Source organism: Canis lupus, chromosome 33, assembly GCF_003254725.2.
Source record: "Canis lupus dingo isolate Sandy chromosome 33, ASM325472v2, whole genome shotgun sequence".
Taxonomy (NCBI): Eukaryota; Metazoa; Chordata; class Mammalia; order Carnivora; family Canidae; genus Canis; species Canis lupus.
In genome coordinates this window covers 28,503,505-28,527,705 of record NC_064275.1, presented here as the reverse complement: position 1 = coordinate 28,527,705, position 24,201 = coordinate 28,503,505, and the positions used below count along the sequence as shown (strand labels likewise).

At 35.0% G+C, this 24,201-nt stretch overlaps 1 protein-coding gene across 4 annotated transcripts in view; it reads left to right on the top strand.

The window, feature by feature from the left end:
* ZNF148 (zinc finger protein 148) overlaps window positions 1-24,201 on the top strand; it is a 120,090-nt gene that overhangs the window by 22,351 nt on the left and 73,538 nt on the right. For all 4 annotated transcript variants that reach the window (XM_025474672.3, XM_035709882.2, XM_025474674.3 and 1 more), the window contains exon 2: window positions 19,392-19,527. The gene's annotated coding sequence lies outside the window, so the exon portion shown is untranslated. The remainder of the gene's footprint in view (window positions 1-19,391; window positions 19,528-24,201) is intronic.

Below are 24,201 nucleotides of genomic sequence, written 5' to 3'. Positions count from 1 at the left end.
GAGTAATTCCTTTGCCCTTTTCTGCCCTGTGAGGATACAAAGAGAATTCCGTTACCTGCAAGAGAGCCTCACCCAACTATACCAACATCCTGATCTGGGAATTCTAGCCTCCAGAACTGTGAGAAATAAACTAGTGTTGTGTATAAGCCACCCATTCTGTAGTATTTTGTTGTAGCAGCTTAAATGGATTGTTAAACAGATGTTTAATAATTCCGGGGCAGCCTGGGTGGCTCAGCGGTTTAGCACCGCCTTCGGCCCAGGGCCTGACCCTGGAGACCTGGGATGGAGTTCCATGTCGGGCTTCCTACATGGAGCCTGCTTCTCCCTCTGCCTGTCTCTCTCTCTCTCTCTCTCTCTCTCTCTCTTTTTCTCTCTGTCTCTCATGAATAAATAAGTAAAATCTTTAAAAAAATGTTTAATAATTCCTGAAGAATAGTTTCATTAGATATAGAATTCTTGGTTGGCAGTTCTTTATTTTTCCAGTATTCAAAAAGTATATGCCTCTTTTCTTGGTCTTTCTGATTTCAGATGAGAGATCTGGTGTCATTTGCATTGTTGTTCTATTATAAGTAGTATGTTGTTTCTGTCTGCTGCCTTCAAAGTTTTTTTTGTTTTTAATTTTGAACATTTAATTATAGTGTATCTTAGTGTAAATTTCTTTGTGTTTATCCTGTCTTGGGTTTACTCAGGTTTTTGGATTTGTAAGTTTGTATTTGCCACATTTGAGAAGTTTTCAGCCATCATTTCTTCAGATACTGTTTTACCTCCTCTCTCTACTTTATCTCTGAGACTCCAGTGATATGAATGTTGGATCTTTTGTTATTGACCTACAGTTACCCAAGATTTAGGTGGTTTTTTTTCTTGTTTCTTTCATAGTTCACGTTGGGTAAGTTCTGTTTTTCTGTCCTCAAGTTCAATGATTCTCCCTGTCATCTCCACGTTTGTACTAAGTTTATCCAGTGACTTCAGATTTTTCTTACTGTATTTTTTAGCTGTATAATTTTCTTTTGCTTTTAAAAAATAAACTCTCTCTGCTTCGGTTTCCCATTTTCTCACTTGTTTTGGGAAAATTTATAATTGATTGATGAAGCATTTTTATTACAGTTTTTAAAAATCCTTGTCAGGGCAGCCCCGGTGGTGCAGCGGTTTAGCACCGCCTGCAGCCCAGGTCGTGATCCTGGAGACCCAGGATCGAGTCCCATGTCAGGCTCTCTGCATGGAGTCTGCTTCTCCCTCTGCCTGCGTCTCTGCCCCCCCCCCCCCTCTCTCTCTCTATGAATAAATAAATAAATCTTTAAAAAAAGTCTTAAAAAATAAAAAAATAAAAATCCTTGTCAAATAATTCCAGTGTCTGATTCATCTCTGTGTTGGCCTTAGTTGATAATCTTTCCTCACTTTGTGACGTCTTGAGTCATTTCTATTTTATCTATTAGTTAGGAGGCTCTGGGTGCTATTTATATTTTTATTTTAGCAGACATACCCTATTAGGTTTAGCATACAGATTTTGGCCTACTTTTATAGGCTGTGTTTCCAGTGGCAGTTTAATTTTCAGAGCCTTTGTGGTCACCTTAATTGATCCGATGCTGCTAGGCTCCCACTAGTCCTTGCTGGTGCTGCCTAAGGGAGCAAAAGAGTTTTCCCCATGCAGGGTTTCTGGTATCTTGAGATGGGAGAGGATTGTGGTAGGATCCTTCTACTATTCATACAGCGTCTCCGCATTCTTCCCTGCCACCCTGTCTCTGGGTGAGGGAGGAGTGGCTTGGCTTATACTCAGCTGCTTGCTCTGGTTGTGTTCCTCAGTTTTGCCTGCTTGTCTCTGTATCTCTAGGTGGAAAACCGGTTGCTCAGGCCAAGTGGATAAGGAAAAATTTCTTCCCCTGGTCTTTGTTGTTGGCTGGACTTCTGTTTGGATCTCCTCCTTATATTGTAGAGGGACTCCAGTTTAATTTGGGGGAGGAATGTGACTATCTGGTCTGCCTTCTGTTGCTAAGTTGGTGGTCGGGAAATGCCAGTTTGGATTGCCTTTTTCTGTTGGGGGTGGGGACTAAAAACACCCTGCTATTTTTTTGTTTTTTTTTTTGTCTTCCTGTCCCAAACTGGTTCACTGCCTCCTTACCATTTTCAGTTTTCCTCTGGTTGTCTCTTGTATTATTTCAGTGGTTTATAATTGTGCATAGTGAGGAGGGGCAGGGAAAAACAGATTTGCACCATCTTGTCTAGAGTGGGAGTTCAAGTTCCTTAATTTTTGTGAACTTACATGATCTCCAGTCAGGTTATATCAGTTTTGAAAATAATGGTATATGGATATGTGCTTTGTGAAGTTTTAAGCACTATATTAAAGCTTGCTTTGGTTATAAATCAGAATATCAGACACCTAAGAAGTTTTTGGCAAGTCAGCCCTAGCCTGTTAAAGACGGTGCCAGGGAATAGATATGTGCTATTTTACTAGGCATCTGTCACATAAACAGAATTTTGTTATGTAGTTAGTTAAAATGAGGTTATAAATCCTGAATATTTTCTTCAAAGGTGTGTTTGTTTAATAAATTATTTGCACCTAAGATGTTTAATAATTCCAGTGGTATATTATATTAAATATATATTACATTTTTCAGAGCAGTACTGAAAATCTTGTATTATGCAACCAGTTTAATCTGTTTCTGATTCATAGATTGAAAAGGGCAGAAATTTCCGACTTTTCTAAGTGAGAGTAAATTGGCCCAAATAAGAAAATGCCCATTCTACTTTAGCATAAACCTGTGTTTCTAAATGATGAGTTGACTTGCTAAATTGACTTCTATTTAGAAAAAGCCTCACAAACATATTTCATGAATTGTTCAAACTTAATATAGTTACTACAATTACAGAGAAATCACTGTGCTCCTTTGCAGCCACTTTTTGAGGTATTCTCTGAATGACTCTGATGGCAAATCATCAGTTTTCCTAATCAGATTAAAAACCATTTGTTGCAGACAGCCTCTCCTCTGCTGTCCTGCCTGCTGCTCCCTTGTGTTGTATTCAGTAAACTTCTTTCTCCTTTAAAAAAACAAAACAGGGGGATCCCTGGGTGGCTCAGCGGATTGGCGTCTGCCTTTGGCCCAGGTCATGATCCTGGAGACCGGGGATGAGTCCCAAGTAGGGCTCCCTGCATGGAGCCTGCTTCTCCCTCCTCCTGTGTCTCTGCCTCTCTCTCTCTGTGTTTCTCATGAATAAATAAATAAAATCTTAAAACAAAACAAAACAAAAAACCCATTTGTTTTATGTGTGGGCATACCTCTACATTGTGTCTAGTGTAATTCTGGGCATGCATTCTAGACAGAGATAAAAATGATTGTGGTGTTAAGATGAAAATTGTCAAGATGAATGAACTGGCTTTTTGTGGACCTTTCGCAAGTTTTTAAATGAGAGTTTTTAATTATATTTCTTATGAGAGGTAATAACTCCAGTTTCTTATCTTTGACTTAATTTTTTAACGTTTTTGTTTATAAAACAAAAAAATCAAATGTAAATAAACTTTAATTTTTAAATGGATACTATAATTTTTAAGGATTTCTTTAGTTAGTGTGGAATAATTTTTGTGTTACAAAACTCAGATGCATTTAATTTTCTGTTTATATGGTAACTATTGTAGATAGCACTTTAAATTTTTATGTTCATTTATATACTTCACATGTGTGTTTATATGTATGCACACACATGCACGTGCACACACACACACACACATTTTTTTTTTTTTTTTTTTTTTTACTCCCAGGACATTTTTGTTTGTTTTTAGAGATTTATTTATTCATGAGAGAGGCAGACACAGGCAGGGGGAGAAGTAGGCTCCCCGCATGGAGCCCCATGTGGGACTCGATCCCTGAACCAAAGGCAGACGCTCAACTGCTTGAGCCACCTAGGGGTCCCTCCCAGGATATTGTTTAGGGTAACATTAAATATGTTTTAACTTGGGAAGGACTTGGGTACTTAATCCCATGAACCTCGGAGATAAACAATAATACCTGTCTAGATAACTATAGGGGGTCAGATGAAATGCAACAAGTGAAAGCACTTTAGTATACCATGAAGTACTTTACCAGAGTATGCTTGTACCATCTTTGAGGAGATCATTTGAAAATTTGCTTGAGTGATCTTGATCATCACTGTATAAAATATGATTGTTTACAAATTGATGTACATTTAGTAAAAATTTATGTACAAGTAAAAGTAAAGCAACTTTCCCGTAATTTTACTTACTAATTTTTTTTTTTTTTAAGAGAGAGACTGTGCAGGTGTGGGAGGGGGAAGGGCAGAGGGGGAGAGAGAGAATCCCAAGCAGGCTCCATGCCCACCATGGAACCTGACACACAGCACTCCACTCCATCTCAGGATCCTGAGATCACAACTGGACCTGAAACCCAGAGTTGGAAGGCTTTACCGGCTGAGAGTGTGGTTTACCAATCTTAAAAATGAATTTCTTTTAGTAAAATTTGGGAAAAGATTACATAGTTCCTTGATAGTTGTCATCGTTTTTGGGAGGTGTCTCTCCTCAACAGGTAATTTAGGTTAGTTCTCTCTAGCGATGTATAGTCTAAGGAGTTTATAAAAATGCTTGTCGTAGACAGTTGGTTTCTTGTTTGACAAGTGTTTATTTAGGTAATTTGAAAAGGTCAAGGGCAGGTGAACATTTTCAGTTCATGGGTTTATTTTACTCACTTTGGTCAGTTTTCTTTTAAGAATTTGATTACTCCTTTGTAGGATTTTCATCCTCAACTAACTGGATTAGCTACATTAATTGCAAAGTTTATAAGATATTGGCCTCATTTTTGTTGAGAGTAGAAATGGAAATGTCCAAGTTCTAGAAGGACCTGAACAGGGTAATTTCTAGGATGGTTGATTTGAATTTGTTGGGCTGTCATTCCTACTGGGGAAAGATCTGGTGATGAAAAATACACTGTTAGACCATCATTCACATAGAGTTCTAATAACTTTAATTTTTTACGCAGCCAGTGTAAATTTAAAAACACATATGTCTGTGGTTTGGTACTGTGTAGAAATTCTAATCATATTCATAGAAATCTCTTGCCTGGAACAAGCTTTTTTTTTTTTTTTTTTTAACACATCATTCAGAAAGTATCATTAAATCACAAAAGAACTAATTTAAGACTAGAACTTGACTAACCATGTAAAATTAAAAATCCATGTTTACAATATAGGAGCATCAATAGTTAAAATCTTGTAAGCATTCACATTTCAGTAAAACTAAAAATGGAATTTTAGGGGCAGCCTGGGTGGTTCAGCGGTTTAGCGCCGCCTTCAGCCCAGGGCATGATCCTGGAGATCTGGGATTGAGTCCCATGTCGGGCTCCCTGCATGGAGCCTGCTTCTCCCTCTACCTCTCTCTCTCTGTGTCTCTCATGAATAAATAAAATCTTTTTTAAAAAGATGGGGTTTAAAAGAGGTAATTAACCAAGAATTATAGTTTTTATCAATGAATGGCTTTCCTGGAATGGTTATATTTGGAAGTAACCTTTAAGGTACATGATATAATGAAATACTTACAAGAGAGCTAAATTTTTACTATATTTCTTGATATTTTTATTTCTTAGAAATTCATACTCTTGACAGTTCTTAAGGGGTTTCTTTCTGGATTTTGATCATTAATTCATAAAACCTCATCTTTTGCAATCTTAGTTTTCTAGGCAAAGATGACAGTTGAAACAATTGGGTAGGCTGAAATACACCAGCAAACAACATCCGGATATACTTTGAAGATACTTAATGAGTAGAAGTTGCCTAGGTTTGTAGAACTAAGCATGGAAAATGTGAAGTATATGAAAAAAGTAAAAAAGTTTCTTCTGTTCTATTGTAAAGTGCAAACAGTTTTTGTAGCTTTTCCAACAGTACTTCTGAAATTCATTATTAGCATTCTTTTAAAAGAAAGACTGGAAATTAGGTAGGATTAAATGGTTCTTTACATTGCTAAGAATTATTTTGTACGTGATACAAGGTTTCATAAAGCTTATAGTAGACTCAGTCATTAGTAGGTTGAATCTTCGAGCCCTTTTGGGGATGTTTCCCAAGTTGAAGGGCAGTATTGCCAAAATCTCACTAGACTGGTTTTGATACCAAGTTCTGCTGCATCATTAGGTTAATGTGACTTTTCTAGATGTTTTAGTTTTGTTACCTATGATAGTGTCGTGTGGTGGTTAAGATTCTGGAGCTTGATTTCTGCGTTGGAGTTACACTTTGTATAATCATTAAAAATCCTAAATATCTCCTATGTGCAGGGCATTGTTTTAGGCACCTAAGATAGATCATTGAACAAAACAAAATTCCTGCCCTTGTGGAGCTTATAGTTGGGGGTAGAAAAATGATAAAATCATAAACAAATAGATTGCATATAGTATGTTAAGAGGTGGTAACTACTATGCAAGAATATGACAGATAAAAGGGAAATTGGGTAAGTATATGTGGTGGCAGGTTACAGTTTCAAATTGCATGGCAGGAAAAAGCCTCTTAAATAAGATAATGTTTAAGCAAAGACTTGATGTAGGTAAAGATTTAATTAGGAGTATCTCTGGGAGGAAGTGTACCAGGCCTAGAACAGCCAGTACAATAGGCCTAGAGGCAGTAGCGTGCTTAGAAGATCTATGGAGATAAAGAGGTCTGGCTAGTGAGGCTCAAGTGGAGTGAACAGAGGGGAGAGTATAGAAGATGAGGTCTGAAAGGCGGTGAAAGTGGTAGTGGTGGTGGTGATGAGGAGGAGGAGGAGGAGGAGACCATAGCACAACAGATTGTGGAGGGCCTTACAGATCATTATAAGGATCTTGGTTCTGCCACTAACTAGTTTTAAAACCTTTGGTAAGTCATTTAACCCTTCAGTTTTTTCTCTTGTTAAAATGTGAGTGATACTAGTATCAATCTCATAAGTTTGTTGTTTGGATTAAGTAAGTTAATACCTGCAAAGTCCTACAAAAAACTAGGACTAAGCAAAGTCTGAAGCATATATTCATTGCATTTTTAAATGTGGAATCATCATTAAAATATTACTTCTTTTTCATTTGGTAACAAAGGAGAATTGATTGCTCTCTGCCTTTTTTTAAAAAAAGATTGTATGTATGTATTTATTTAGAGAGCAAGCAAGCATGAGTGGTGGGGAGGGGCAAAGTGAGAGAGAGATCTCAAGCAGACTCGAGGTTAACTGCAGAGCCTGACATGGAACTCAATCTCACTACCTGAGCTGAAATCAAGAGTTGGATGTTGAACTGACTGAGCCACCCAGGCACCTGTGATTGCTCTCTGCTTTGATTTTTTTCTATAATAAATTGCTTCACCATCATTTATAGCCCATATCATGTTATTATTACACTTTGTTGTATGTATACTTACCATCTTCGCTAAATTATGAACTCCTGTGGGTGGAGACCATGATGTTTATGCATGTCTTATGCATTTTAGGTAGCATGTTGTACATGCATATCGGGTGGTTGAATGCCAACTCAATTAATGACAAAATGTTGGCTTAATTAATGAATCAGTCCGCTTGCTGATATATAGGAATGTTGCCAGTCTTTCAGAACTAAATAATGGAAGGACAATAGCTAAATGGTTCCTGCAAAGTATTTCATTTTTTTTCTTTCTGTGCCATAGTTATTAAAATTGGTATTGGTAGAAAAATCACCTTAATTTTTAAGTAAGTGTTTGGGTTCATAGCATGTAAAATTAAAAATCTTATTTACAGTAGAGTATGGATTTATTAACATCTGTCATTGACTGGTTAAAAATAAATATCTTGGGATCCCTGGGTGGCGCAGCGGTTTGGCACCTGCCTTTGGCCCAGGGCGCGATCCTGGAGACCCGGGATCGAATCCCACGCTGGGCTCCCGGTGCATGGAGCCTGCTTCTCCCTCTGCCTATGTCTCTGCCCCTCTCTCTCTCTCTCTCTCTCTGTGTGACTATCATAAATAAATAAAAGTTAAAAAAAAATCTTGATAGCATAAATATAATGCTCCTGCTTTAAAACATATTTTTTAGTCTTAATTCACTGTTTATATCTGCACAAGTGATATAATTAGAGAATATTTAACCAGCAAAATCTTAAATCAGAGGAATTGCTATGAAGGAATATTCACTAACTCCTGATGTGAGGGAGAGAAGCATGGAAGAGGAAGATCATAACTGACCTTTAGGTGGTTGTCCAAGTAACTGTATTTTATTCTATTATCTCTTTTTGTACTTACAGGGCCTTAGTTTCAGCTTGATAGGAGAGGTGTGGAAGAGGAGGAGGAATGATAGAGAGTTGGAAGGAGAAGTGAAATTGGTAGATGATGCTAAATGAATTAGGGTTCCAGAGACAGACTGTGGTAGGTGAATTAGAGGAAATTGTATGTTTCCGTGGTAGGGGAAAGGTGATGGGAATGATACTCCAAATTTCTGTTTACACATTTAGACTTTGAGGTTATATTATTTTGTGTATACGTGTGTGTGTGCATGCATGTGTGGCAGAGAGACTTGTTTCCTTTTCCTTATCACTTTACTGTTTTATTTTTTTGTTTCATTCTCTTTTAACAAGTCTAGTTATGTTCTTTGATGTATGAGAGACTTAATTTAGGGCTTTCAATAAAAAGTGATGCAAGAAGATGAGTAGGCTTTTTGTGAAAATGTTTTCAACAGAATATTAACATTTTGAAAACATTTGTCCAGTCTGTAGATTTTACCATATTCTGTGATGATGGCGTATGTAATAATGTCTTGATTGTGAAGTAAATATATCCAATCAACTTTCAAAGAGACTCATAATGTAATGCTAAAATATATAATTTGAAGAGATTTTTACTTCCTGTATATACTTTGCCATGCTTTTTCTATTCAAGTTACACTATTCCTATAGCTTTAGAAATTCTAATTCTGAATTAAAAATTCTAAAAGTGAAGAGCATAGAATAGTGAATAACCGTGTAGTACAAGTTTTGCTCTACTTGTTTTTAATAATGTCTACCACAATAGTATAGTTTTATGGCAAATACATATTCAAAAAATTAATATAATCGAGAAGGTGGCATATATGCTTTTCTGAATTCTTGGAAACAAAACTTTGAGCCAGCCATTAAGAGCTTAGTATAAATAAATTTTTTTTTAAATGGATTTTTTTGGCTTGTAACTATTTTACTAACAAAGCTACTGACTGGCTGAGGGACTAGAAAATGCTGTCATGTTTGTGATCCCTTGATAAAATGATATAAACACAACTTTGAATATATTGGTTATTTTCTAAAGATTTAAAGTTTCTTTAATTGTTTTGCCTTTCATTTATAGCTTTTATTGATTTGCCTGATATTTATGGATCCCTAAAAATGTGTTAGGGCTACTATATAAATTTTATTACTTCTGAATTAAAAAATTGTGTTTGGCCTCTTCTTTGTTTCTAATTAAATCTCAGTTTTCAGTCTTCATTATCTTCATTTCATATGCTAGGAAAAAATACTACAGTTACATAAAAGAAATTGTATGTGTCCAGTATCAGTGCAGTATCAACACAGGGTATTAACTTTCTTTATTAGTCTCTGTTAAAAGGTTTATATAGCATAGCATTTAAAAAAAATATATAGATCATTTCAGCATTATTAAATACCTTTGCTTTGAAAGTTTAAATACTTAATGTTTTCGTATTTTTAAAAACTATATTAATGTAGTTAGACTTTTGAGCTGAGGGAAACATTACTTTGGGGTTTCATTGGGAAACATACTCTTTGAATAATGTAGAGTATCAACATAAGATTTTAATGAAACACATTTTGTGTTTACTTATTTTTTATTTTTTTAAAGATTGTATTTATGTATTTTATAGAGAGGGAGTGAGCGTGTGTGCACATGCATGCACACACAAACTGGGGAAGGGGCAAGGGGAGAGGGAGAGAGATTCTCAAGCAGACTTATTGCTAAGTGTGGAGCCCGACACAGGGCTTGATCCCATGACCCCAAGATCATGACCTTAGTAAAAATCAGGAGTCGAACACCTAACCAACTGAGCCACCAATCCACTTGTACTTTCTTTGTTCAAATTGTTTAAGATAATTCTGGGTTATTGCCAGGGTTTTAAAGAAATCTTAGTCCTCAACTAGAAATTAAATTAGGAAAAGTCCAATTAGTGTCTCCTCATTTCCTTGGAATATCATTTACTACTAATTTTATTTACTCCAACAGTATCTACTATGGAAAGAAATTGTTAGATTTAGCATATATAGATACTGCTATTTTACTTGACTTTAAGAATATGTCTAATCCTGATTGTTTTGAAGGGTAACCTGTATGTTGTCCTTTTATGGGATAGAGGGTGGAATTAGGAGCTTGGAATTTGAGCCAAGTAATCTGGTGGGATGGGCATTTGTCTAACATAGGGGTAATCCAACATTGTTTTACTCAATATTTAATTTTTACTTGTGATAGATGCCCATGTGCTTGCTTATGAACTGCACTGATCACAACTGTTGGATAGTACTCTGTATCTATTGGACAATCCCTTTTCCTTTTATACCCACTTACATATAAGCATGAATAATATATATATGTGTGTGTATAGAGAGAGCGAGCGAGCATGGTATTGCTATATATGGATTATGAATATCTACATTGAAAGAGTTAATGTTAATGGTTTTATAGGATTTAGATCATTATCCTTTCCCACTTTACTAGATTACTTGCATGTGTTTTTTTTTAGGCCCCAGTTCCCTTATTTTAGGAAGATTGATGATTCTCCTTTCTGTTTGGCTTATGTTGGTACATATGTTAGGCCTGTGCATTTATCCTCAGATAAATGAAAGAAAATTAAATATTTAACAGTTTTCAGGGTATTTACATATCTGTCAATGGCACATAGTCTCATGTCGGTTTTTAATGATCATAAAAATTCTAAAGTTTCTCATAAACTTTGATTTGAGAATTCCTTAAAAATGAGAATGTGAAGGGACTTCTGGGTAGCTCGGTGGTTGAGCATCTGCCTTCGGGGATCGAGTCCTGCGCTCCCTGCAGGGAACCTGCTTCTCCCTCTGCCTGTGTCTGCTTCTCTGTCTCTCATGAATAAATAAATAAAATCTTTTTTAAAAATGAGAATGTGAAAATAATAGTTAACAGTGGCCTATTTTAAGATTTCTTTATTTTTCCATATATTTTAGTAATTGTCATGTTCAACATCTCTCCTTATCCAGGTTTATTGTAAGAGGTTACACACTTAGGCAATAGAGAATGTTACAAGATTTTTTAAAAAGACCCTCCATATTCCTACTCAGGGTTAACGTGTGTGTGTGTGTGTGTGTGTGTGTGTTGTATGTGTGTATCCTATCAGACATTTTCTATATATATGCAGACATTTATATGTATACCTGTATTTACACATTCTTTACATGGATGAGATCACACCATACATAAGCAATATGCCTTTTTTGTTGTTAACTTTATATTTTTGCATATCATTCTTTCTCATTTCATTCCGTGTACTATTCCAGTATTTGGATATACCATAATCAAATTAACTATTAACTTATTATTATTTTTTTGAACTACTAACTTATTTAGGGATAATTAGATTTTTAGTTTTTTTGCTATAATGGTAGTATGTTGGATACTCTTGGGCATGTCTTTGCATGTATTTTAAAATATAACTGCATTATAGGGGGTGCCTGGGTGGCTCAGTCAGTTAATTAAGTGTCTGACTCTTGATTCTGGCTTGGGTCATAAAATCAAACCATACATTGGGCTACATGTGTGAAGTCTGCTTAAGATCCTCTCCCTCTCACTCTGCCCTTCCTCCATTCCCATTCACATATACTTTCTCTCTCTTAAAAAAAAAAAAAAAAAAAATTAAATGAAATAAATTTGCAGTATAAATTCCTAAGGGAAAAATTGTTGGGCCAAAGAGTGTGTACATTTGATAATTAGGTGCATGAATTGGCTAACTAAAGATTATTTTTTTTTAATCTTTTTTTTTAATGTCTATTTATTTATGATAGTCACACACACAGAGAGAGATTGAGAGAGAGAGAGAGAGAGAGGCAGAGACATAGGCAGAGGGAGAAGCAGGCTCCATGCACCAGGAGCCCGACGTGGGATTCGATCCCAGGTCTCCAGGATCGCGCCCTGGGCCAAAGGCAGGCGCTAAACCACTGCGCCACCCAGGGATCCCTTAACTAAAGATTATTGATAGGAAATCTCTATCAGGAAAATCTTTATCAGGAATCTATTTCTGTGACAACACTAGTTAGTGTCAAACTTTTTAATATTTTTCAGTATTTTGTTGTTTAGTATTGCTTTCCAGAATTTCATCATGAGTGAGCTTGAGCATTTTTCCGTTATTATTGGCCATATGTATATTTTCAGTGATCTCTGGTTATGTGCTGAGCCCCTAGCCATTTGTTAGGCAAATTATTTTCACCAAATTTTTGCTTATCCTTTGATTTTATTTTTGCCTTTTTAGAAGTTTTCATTTTTTATGATTAAATTTAGTGATCTTTTCTTTTATGGCTGGGGCTGAGGGTTTCTGTGTACAGTTTAAAAGATCTTCACCATTGGTTACAGGACTCACTTTTTCCTCTGTGTTGTCACATCTCTGAAAGACATGAATCACTGGTTTGTCATGGGTTGACATTATTATTTTTTTTCTTAATAATCCATAAAATAGCCATGTAGCTTAAGATTGGTAGTTTTAGATTCAGTGAACTATGATATGAAAAGAGATACAGGTTTTCTATTGCCTTTTATGGTTTAGATTGCTTAAAATCTCAATATATTATTTTGAATATATTTGGTTTAAACAATAAATGTAGAATACTAGCTTTACTTTTTCTCCAGCTGGCTAACTAGTTGTCCCCATTCCAATTATTGAATGATGCATTTCTTTTGTGTATTTGAAATGCCACATTTTTTATATCTGAATTTCCATGTTTTTGAAGGGCATGCGTCTGAAATCATTTCTTTTTTTCTTTTGCTTGCTTGTTTGTATACTGTTAGTATTAAGAGAATTCAGTAAAGGAACTGCTTATGAAATTAATTTACACAAGTAATTTTTTAATATAAATAATAGGCATTAGGACTAATATGGAAGGAAAAGTAGACATTCATGATAACTAAAAAGATAAAATGTCTGGGAGCAATCTACTTGAACATTTTGAGACTACTGAGGGATAAGAAAGAAAATTTGAATCAATTCAAATTTATAGTAGTAAATTGTGATACTAAACTAATTTCGTTACAAAAATAAAATTGATTTTTGTTTATTGCTTTAATAGTTTATGACTTGCTGAAATTGTTCCTTGTGACTTTGTTGAACTCACTTATTCTCTCTAGTCTTCGTTTTTTGAGAGTTTTTATTATGAATAGGTGCTGAATTTTGTCAGATACTTTTTTCCTGTGTCTCTTGAAACAACCATGTGGTTTTTGTCCTGTATTCTCATAATATAATGTATTAACCTTACTTGTTTTTCAGATGTTAAACCACCTTTGCATTCAGGGAATATATCCTACTTGGTCAAGACAGATAGGCCTTTTTATATGTTTGCTAATATTTTATAAGGATTTTTATATCTAATTTTATAATTATAGACATTGAGTAGTTTTCATGTGATGTCTTTACTTGGTATCAGGGTAATTCTGGCTTCATGGATTGAGTTTTAGAATATACTGTTTTCTTCTGTTTTGTGAATGAGTTTGTGAGGGATTGGTATTTCTTCCTTAAATATTTGAAGGAATTCATCAGTGAAGCCATTTGGGCCTGTTCTTTTCTTTGTGGGAAATTTTAAAATACTAATTCACTTTGTTTATTTGTTATATTCAGATTTTTCTATTTTCTCTTTAGTCAGTTTTTTTTTTCTTTTTTTAATTTTTATTTATTTATGGTAGTCAGAGAGAGAGAGAGAGAGAGAGGCAGAGGGAGAAGCAGGCTCCATGCACCAGGAGCCCGACGTGGGATTCGATCCCGGGTCTCCAGGATCGCGCCCTGGGCCAAAGGCAGGCGCTAAACCGCTGCGCCACCCAGGGATCCCTTTTTTTTTTTTTTCTTTAGTCAGTTTTGATAATACATGTCTTTTTAGGAATTTGTCCATTTTACATAAAAGTTGTGTAATTTTGTTGGTTTAAATTGTTATAATATTCCTTCCTTTATAATTCTTAAAAATTTTTTTGAGGTATAATAACATATAATAACATAATCTTAGTTTCAGTCTTAGAACTCTTAATTTTTGTGAAGTCAATTTTGTTGATCTTTTAAAAGAACCAAGTTTTTCTCTAATTTTCTGTTTTGTATTTCCTTAATTTCTGCTGTGACCTTTATTATTGCCTTTTGTCTACTTCAGGATTTAGTTTTGCTCTTTTTCTGTTTTATTAAGGTGAAGGCCTATATTACTGATTTGAGAAATTTTTTTCAAATATATGAAATTATAAACTTCCTGCTAAATACTATTTTAGCTGCATTTTAGATTTTGAGATTCTTGTTTTCATTCAGTTAAAAATATAATCTATTTTCTCTTTTAATTTTGTATTTGACTCAAATTATTAGAAGTGTGAAATTTAATTCCTGAACACTTGAGGATTTTCTAGTTTCTAATTTAATTGATATCTAATTTAATTTTGTTTTGGTTCAAGAACATCCTTTGTATGACTTCCGTTCTTTGAAATTTATACGACTTGTTATGTTGCCTAGTATTTGGTCTAACCTGGAGAATGTTCCGTGTGTGCTTGAAAACAATATTATTCCATTGTTTATGAACTTTTTTGTATATACCAGTTAGGTCTAGTTGGTTGGTACTGTGATTCAAGTTTTATATATCTTTTCTAAAATTCTGTCTAGTTATCCTATCAATTATATAGACTGGAATATTGAAATTTCAAATTGTTGTTGAGTTTTTTATTTTTTCAGGAACAGTTACTGCTTCATTGTTTTGGAGCTCTGTTTTTAGGTGCACCTTTGTAATTGTTATATCTTCCTGGCTTACTGATATTTTATCATTATGAAATATTTGTCTTTGTCTTCAGTAATATCTGTCTTAAGGCCTGCTTTATCTAGTATTAATAGAACTATTCCAACTCTTTTATGGTTACTGTTTTATTTATTTATTTATTTATTATTTATTTATTTATTTATTTATTTTTTAATTTTGATTTACGTATGATAGTAACAGAGAGAGAGAGAGAGAGAGAGGCAGAGACACAGGCAGAGGGAGAATCAGGCTCCATGCACCGGGAGCCCGACGTGGGATTCGATCCCGGGTCTCCAGGATCGCGCCCTGGGCCAAAGGCAGGCGCCAAACCGCTGCGCCACCCAGGGATCCCTGGTTACTGTTTTTATAGTCTATCCTTTCCCATCCCTCTTTAACTTTCAGTCATGAATGTAAAGTATATCTCTTGGTGACAACATTTTTTTTTTTTTGGTCTGGTCTGACAGCCTTTGCCTTTTCATTGGGCTGTTTAGACCATTCACATTTAATTATGGACATGGTTGGGTTTATATTTGTCATTTGCCATTTTTTTTTAAGATTGTATTTATTTATTCATGAGAGACACAGGGGGAGAGAGAGAGAGAGAGAGACAGAGACCCAGGGAGAGGGAGAAACAGGCTCCATGCAGGGAGCCTGATGTGGGACTCGATCCTGGGTCTTCAGGATCATGTCCTGGGCTGAAGGCTGCGCTAAACCGCTGAGCCATCTGGGCTGCCCTTGCCATTTTTTCTAATATGTCTCTTATTTTTATTCCCTTGTGCCTCCTTTAGTGCTTCTCTTTTACATTAATTTTTTAAAAATATTTTATTTATTTATTAATGAGAGAGAGAGAGAGAGAGAGAGGGGCAGAGACGCAGGCATAGGGAGAAGCAGGCTCCATGCAGGGAGCCTGATGTGGGACTCGATCCTGGGACTCCAGGATCACACTGTGAGCTGAAGGCAGAGGCTTTAACTGCTGAGCCCAAGCAGGTGTCCCAAGGTTAAATGTTTTTTAGTGTACCATTGATCTTTTTTCTTTATTCAATATAAATACAAATATAGTTTTTTTGTGGCTGCCATGGGGTTTACATTATGCATTTTAACAATCTGCTTAATATTAACTTTAATTCACTGTCAGTAAAATACAGAAACTTTGCTCTAATACAGCCCCATTTTCTCCCTCCTCTAATGTGCCATTATTATTGTATATATTTTATATTTATATATACTGTGGATCCAGCAATACCATATTATAATCGTTGCCATACATTCTTAGGTCTTTTAAGGATGTTGAGAGAAGAAATGAGAAAAATATATTTATAGAGTCCTTTAGTTTAACCCACATATTTTCCATTTCTGGTGCTCTTCTTTTTTTCCTGGGTATCTAAATCTGTTGTCTTTTTACTTTCAGCTTGCTGAACTTCCTGTAGTATTTCTTGTTAGGCAGGTTTGCTAGCAAAAAAATTCTCTCAGCATTTTTTTGCCTGAGATACTCTTTGTTATGCCTTCGTTATAGGAGGATGATTCTGCTACTTTCTTGGTTGACAGCTTTTTTATTTCATTACTTTGAATATGTCATTCCACCATCTTCTGGCCTCTATTGTTTCTCATTGAATATCTGCTGTTAATCAGATTGATGGTTCTTTATGCTTGTGTTATTTTCTCTTCGTGTTTGCTTTCAGCAGTTTGACTATGACATGTCTAGGTGTGGATCTTTTTGTATTTATCTGAGATTCACTGAAGTTCTCAGACCTGTAGATTTGATGTCTTTTTACTAAAATAAAATCTGGGAAGTTTTGGCTAATATTTTATTAAAATCTTTTTTTCTTGTCCTTTCTGTTCTCTCCTCTGGGACTCCAGCATGTTAATTAATTGGTCTTCAAGGCTCTGTTCAATTTATTTCAACTTATTTTCTCTCTGTTCTTCATATTGGATAATTTCAGTAGATACATCTTAAAGGTCATTGATTTTCTGCCATTTTGAATCTGCCATTGAGCCTTTCTAGAAAATATTTTTTTTAGTTACTATACTCTTCAATTTCAGGTTTTCTTTCAGTGTTGTTCTTCCATGTAATTTTCGTACATTTATTGAGAATCTCTTATTTTCATAATTAAAAAATTTTAAAATATGCATTCTTTTCACATTATAGATGTTTTGAAATCTTTAAATATAAAGTTTACTTTTTTTTTTTTTTAAGATTTCACTTATTTATTCATGAGAGACAGAGAGAGAGAGAGAGGGAGAGAGAGAGGCAGAGACACAGGCAGAGGCAGAAGCAGGCCCCATGCAGGGAGCCCGATGTGGGACTCAATCCCGGTTCCCAGGATCAGGCCCTGGGCTGAAGGCGGTGCTAAACTGCTGAGCCACCCGGGCTGCCCCTTCCTTATTTTTTAAGTAATCTCTACACTGAACTTTTGGGGCTCAAACTCACAACCTTGAGATCAAGAGTTGAATGAATGCTTTTTCCAACTGAGCCTTCAGGTGCCCCTGTATCCATATTTTTTTAAAGTTTAAATTCTAATGGGACTCTTCATCCCTTTGTATCCTTCCATTTCAGAATTTTCCTGAATACTCATGTCTATTTTTCCAGATAGGCTTTTGGCCAAAATAAAATCTACTTATTTATATATAGAGAGGGATGAGGGAGAGGCAGAGAAGGAGAGAGGAAGAGAGAGAGAATCTTAAGCAGGCTTCACACCCAGTATAGAGCCCTATGTGGGGCTTGGTCTCTCAACTCTAAGATCATAAACTGAGCCTAAATCGAGAATTGGATGCTTAAATGACTGAGCCACCCAGGCACCCCAAATAAGTAAACATTTAAACAAATATGGATACAGTGTTGAAATGTTTTTAAAAAATGAATTAATATTATACTTTCAAGAAGTTCAAAGATAGAAATATTACTGGCTTGTTTTAGGTGAGAAAGACCATTCTTCTTGCCTTACACTATTGTAAAAACTGATTTCAAGTCATAGAATATTTTATATGTCATCTGGTCTCCAAGCTTCCTGTGGAGTATTATAAACTTATGGACAAATAGGAACCTAATATTTTTATTTTTTATTTATTTGGTTTTTAAATTTTTATTTACTTGAGAGAGAGTTATGCACTAATGGAGGAGGGCAAAAGGGAAAGGAACACTAAGTGCAGGGCCTGACATGGGGCTTGACCTCATGACCCTGAGATCATGACTTGAATGGAAATCAAAAGTCAAATGCTTAACCCACTGAGCCACCCAGGCACCCCAGGAATCTAATAACTTTTAATAAAGACCTATATGGTAGGAAATTCCATAAACTCTTGTGTCTGTTACTGTGCTCAGAAATACTGTCAGGAAGATTTATTGTGTATAGCTCATGTTCTCTATTTTTATTTTTTGGATCTGGTATACCATCTCCCCGTGATTGTTGATTGAGTAGCTTCATCTTATTGTCACCTTTTCCTGTCAGAGATGACCTGGCTGATTATGTTTCTATAAATATTTAACAGAATTTTACAACTGTATTTGTTTCTATGGTGAATAAATACATATTCTGTACAGACTAGTTCTATTTGTTATTTGTAAGGCTTGGTATTGTGTTTGCTTCCCTTTTCATAGACTTTGCAAAACAGGTATGAGTAGTACTATTAAATGGTATTTTAATCTTTGCTTTCTCTTTTCTTTTTTTTTTTCTTTTTTTGCTTCTCTTTTCTAGTTTTATTTTTTATTTTTATTTTTTAAATTTTTATTTATGATAGTCACACACACAGAGAGAGAGGCAGAGACACAGGCAGAGGGAGAAGCAGGCTCCATGCACCGGGAGCCTGACGTGGGATTCGATCCCGGGTCTCCAGGATCGCGCCCTGGGCCAAAGGCAGGCGCCAAACTGCTGCGCCACCCAGGGATCCTATCTTTTCTAGTTTTATATGTGTTCTGAACTTTATATGTCTCTGAACTTTCCTCAATGTCACATATTTCTGAAGCTGTAGACTCCAGATTTAGGCAAATTATTCTTTAAAAAATTTTTTAAAAACAACTAATTTAGAGAGAGAGAGCTTACGTGCATACCTTCACAAGAAGGGGGAGTGGCAGAGGGAGAGAAGCAGACTCCCTGCTGACAATGGAGCCTGAGGGGGAGCGGGGGGGAGGCTCAGTCCCAGGACCCTGAGATTATGACCTGAGGCAAAATCAAGAATTGACTGCTTATCCGACTGAGCCACCCAGGTGCACCTAGGCAAATTATTCTTTATAAGATCAAGGTTATTTTAGTTACTACTTACCTATTTTATTTTCCTGGTTTCAGACTTAAAAGCAAGTTATTGTACTGGTCATTCAGACCTAGCTTCCTTTTTACAAAGAATGATCACTTCATTATTCATACCAGTTTCTCCATGTTGTATTTTTACAGTATTTTTTCCCTTCATAAGTAATGTATTTTGTTGTATGTTTTTCTTTTCTTTTCTTTTGTAGGACTTGGATGGCATAAGTGATTAAGGTGGTGTTGAGGGTCCCTGAAACTTATGAAAGGTAGAAACTCAACCATGATTTCTTTTTCAACTCTACAGCATTCCCTTCCTTGAAGTCTTCGTTTTTACCTTAGTGTCAGGTAATGTCACCACTTGTTTTTCATAATTATGAATGAATTATTTTTTTCAAATATGAAACCATTTTTTGGTGATAAAATTTCATGTTGATTTTTGTATAGTTTATGGTTTGGTGTTTGTATCTGTTAGAAACTTGGGATTTTAAATTTTTTTCTTGAGAAAACAGTGTTAAAGAGAAAATTGAGGAATAATGATATCATTTTAGATTTTAAGTTTAGCATAGAAAAATATGTGTAGCTTATTATGTAATCTGAAGTGAAATTTAAGTGGGAAGTTGTTTTCTCTTTTAACCCTTTTCTCAGTAGGGTATTGTATTTTTCACCCACCCATCATTAATACATATAAACCTACATTAAATTTTTCAGAATTTCCATGGAAACTCTGTTTTCATACATGGGGAAATTAGACCTGTTAGTAAAATTTAATGGTGTTTGGCATACAGTTTTTAAAATATAAGAAAACATACCATACTGTACATTTGTACATAATTGTAAGTTTGTCTACCCTAAGGAAGTAGTCACGTAGATAATTCATTAATCATTTATATTAGAGGTATTAGTTAAAATATAGACTTGGCCGTGATGACAGAGGCTTTAAAGGTAGAAATATGTTTACTCAAAAGTCCATGTGTAAACAGTACTGAGATTTTTAGAAGCTCCAGAATCATGACCTGGACATTTTTATCTTGCTCTGATATTCTTTTTTTAAATTTTTTTTAAAGATTTTATTTATTGAGAGAGAGAGAGCAAGCACAAGCAAGAGGACAGCTGAGGGAGAGGGAGAAGTAGGCTCCCCACTGAGCAAGGAGTTCCAGGTGGGGCTTGATTCCAGGGCTCTGGGATCATGACTTGAGCCAAAGGCAGACACTTGACTGACCTAGCCACCCAGGCGCCCCGGCTTGCTCTGCTGTTCGTAATATGTGGCTTCTCTGTTGGGGTCCAAGATGGTTACTGTTATGTCTGTCAGCAGAGAGAAGGAAGTACATTTCCTTCCCTTTAAGAGGAGTTCTATATATTATTTCTACTCATATTCCAGTGGCTATAACATTGTCACATGACTACAATCAGCTGTAAGGGAGGCTGGGAAATGAGTCTTACCTGGTAGCCATACTATTAGGTAAGAAGGAGAAAACAGGTTGGTGGGGAAGAAGGAGGAATTTGTTGTCTCTTATACTAGGATTTATATCAGATTTACTTTCTATTTGTCTAGTTTAGGTTAACATTAAAATATATTTTTTAAAGATTTTATTTATTCATGAGAGACACAGAGGCAGAGACCTAGGCAGAAGGTATTAAAAGTTAAAATAGACTTGAGATAATTCCTCATTTTGTTGAACTGCCAATAGGTTGAAATGATGTGTCTAATATTTTAAAGTCTAAAACAAGGATGGAATTGAACACCAATAAAAAATAAATTTATTATTAAAAAAATAAAACAAGGGTGGGGGCCTTGGCTAGGAGGATCTTTTTGGATACACGTAGAGCAAAATGATCTGTAACTAGTTCCTTCTAATTCTAAAGAGTCTGTTATTCTAAATGTTGAGATAAGATTAGAACAATTTATTCTCTAAGACATTACACACTTGAGATAGTTATTTTTAGATGACAAATATTTCATCATACATTGTTTTTTATGGTTCTTGTCTTGCTTTAAATACTGTATTTTGAAACAAGTATCAAATACTATATATTCTATTACAGAATTTATTAAAGAATTGGAAACTAGTTGTCAGTTTGCCACCATGTTTTATGTCAGCATATTTTACCTTTGGTACCCTTTTTAAGAAACTGGAGATAACAGCTAGTTTTGATAAATTTCTGTACTTGTATACAGCATTTTATAGTAGGCCTTGATTTAAGTTTATTACTGAATAGTATAAGATGTTATAGGTGTTTTTGGTAATGAAGGTAAAAATGCATCCATAGTTCTGTACTTAACAAACAGGGTTTGTATTATTAAAGTGAGAGCATTTATCTAAGTTTAAAACATGTTGATATTAATAGTTAACAGTTCTCTGTTCTGAAATGGGTTTTGGTTACTATGTAGTACATAATAAAAATAACTTAGGTGTTTAATGTTCATAGTGTACAGGGAAGTTTGTTTTAAGAAGTCTTTTTGCTACTCCTTTTATTATACAAGACTGTAGAAAATTCATAGTTTCCTAACAGAGTATTTTTAATGTTAATGTTTGAATTGTGGATATTGGCATAAGATGTGGTGAATGAAAAAACTAGATCCAACAGAATGTAGGATTCTGTTTTGCTTGGACCTTTTTTTTTTTTTTTTTTTTTTTTTTGTTTACCACCCCTTCCCCCTTCAAGATAAATTATAGCTGTTTCTTAAATAGTATGAGTTGCCAAAAATTTGATGTTTTAATATTTTTAAACATCACTGTTTTCTTGTTAACATTGTTTTAGAAGACATCAGTGATGGGTATTTGGAATATAGAATATACTTAGATTCTACTTTATTTGAGGGGGGATGCAGGCATATAGAAATGCCTGTTAATTTTGACTTAAATATTTACAAATTATTTTTCTGTGGTTAAAAAAGGGTCAGGGGTTTTTCTTGTTATATTGTGTGAAATGATGGATCTTAGCCTATACTTTCTCTTATTTAATGTCTTATTGTTGCTAGCACTGATCAGAAAGGCCATTTTGTCCAATTGTCATTGTCATAAATGATACTATTATAATATTTTGAACAAGTAGTAATTTAAAAATCATCAAGGAGCATAGTTTACAAGATAATGCTTTATGGATGCAAAACGGTAGTTACATAAAGGTGTAGCTGAAGGGGTTTCAGAATGTGGAATATACTTACACAAGAAATAAGCATTGTTTTTAAGTTAGAGATGAAACATTCTCTGTATAGATAAAATGATTCTTTTGAAGGATGAAAAAATAGGAAACTTCATAAGAATGATCAGGGCAAATTGTTAATTCCATATTGATCATGGTTTTCTTTGTCTCTTGCTTTGTCTAACCAGTTGATCTTGAGGCTGATTGATATCTGTATTTCCAATGCTATTTTTAAGGTATAATTCCTCACTGACCCCTTACATGGGTTAGAAATATTAGAATCCAAATTAATACAACTGGCATCCTTCAGACAACAAGGAGTTTGCTGAACATGCTTTGGGTCAGAAGTAATTTGTAAAGCCTAGCTTTTCTACTGTTCCAGAATAGGTTTCTTTGAGTAATTCTGCCTCCAAGTGAAGTTTATAGGTTGAATGGATTCTGGTACAAGGCAGAGATATTGTTGATTTGGGCGTGGGGGGTGGGATATTTTGAGTTGGAAATTATTCTTTCCATGGAAAAGAATAATTTTTAATTCCTAAGCTTGCCCACTATAATCTGTTTTAATTCATAAAGTTGGAAGCTCTACATTGTTCAGTAAAAGTTGGATGGAAAATAATAATTCAACCAAACTAAATAAATAAAACACAAAAGGAGTATTTTTAAGTGAGAAATATTTCTTTCATGTTTGAATGCAAGATTTAATTAAAGGTGATAAAGTGGCAGATGAATATTTGTGTATGTTCTGAACGGGAACTAGCTGCTTTCAAAAATTTTAGAGGATTATGACAGGAGTCTTACAAATCAGTTTCACCTTAAAACGTACAACCCTCTTTCTTTTCATATGGGTATATCTTTAGAACCACTCATATATTTATCAACCATGGTTAGGATTATTTTGTTTGATTTCCAAGTGAAAATGGGGAGGTAAGAGGAAGAGGGTTTCCTGAAGTAACTTGGTAAAGATTTGAAGACAATGGAAGGATTAAGACGGTATATGTAAGCCTATGAAAAAAAGAATAAGAGAAATTTACTAAGATGTGAGTAATAGATGGAAGTGGGAAAGTAGCAAATGTAGGAAGTGTCCATTTCTTCCAAAAGAGAAAAAGCTATTTTGTGTCACAAAGTTCTCCCATGGTACCATGAGGTGGGAGTAGCCAGCTAAGGAGACTTGGATTGCTTTACCAAGCCGAGCAATGGTGACAGAGTGGCCTCAGAGTAGGTGAGTGAGAAGAGGAGTTCTGTGAGTTCCTAATGCATTCAGAGCCTTTTCAAGTAGCGAAGGTTAGTATAGTGTGGCAAAAAGTGCACTAAACCAGCTAAGCCTGTTTTGAAATCCCAGTGTACCTCCTAGCTACGTGACTTGGGGAAAACCCCAGTTTATCGGTTAAATAGGGATATACTATTATTGTCCTGAATGTTACTATACACATGTTAAGTGATGTAAATGTATGTAAGTATACTCAGCACATTGTCTTACATGTAGTAGATCCTCAACACATACTAGTTGCCCTTCCTACTCCAGGTTATGATAATCTCTGAACTTTATAGTATAGACCCAAACCTATTAATAAATTTAGAAAGATATTTTTCTTATTAATTGTATAGAACTCCCTTAAATCAGTAGTTGCTTTAAGTGCTTTGCATAGTTGATTAAAAATGAGTAGTAGTGGCCAACTTGTCCATATGTTTTGTTTCTGTTAACTTTGTCTTCTGAAAGTTAGCCCAAACAGTCCCCTCAGCTTAGAGTAGAAATAATGATCACAGATGCTTGAATTAAAAGTCCATGTGTTTAATTTCTTACTGAAAACCCTGACTCAAAGCTTATTTACTCTATTTCATCTTATAAATCTATAAAGCTTACTTTTTAATTGCTTG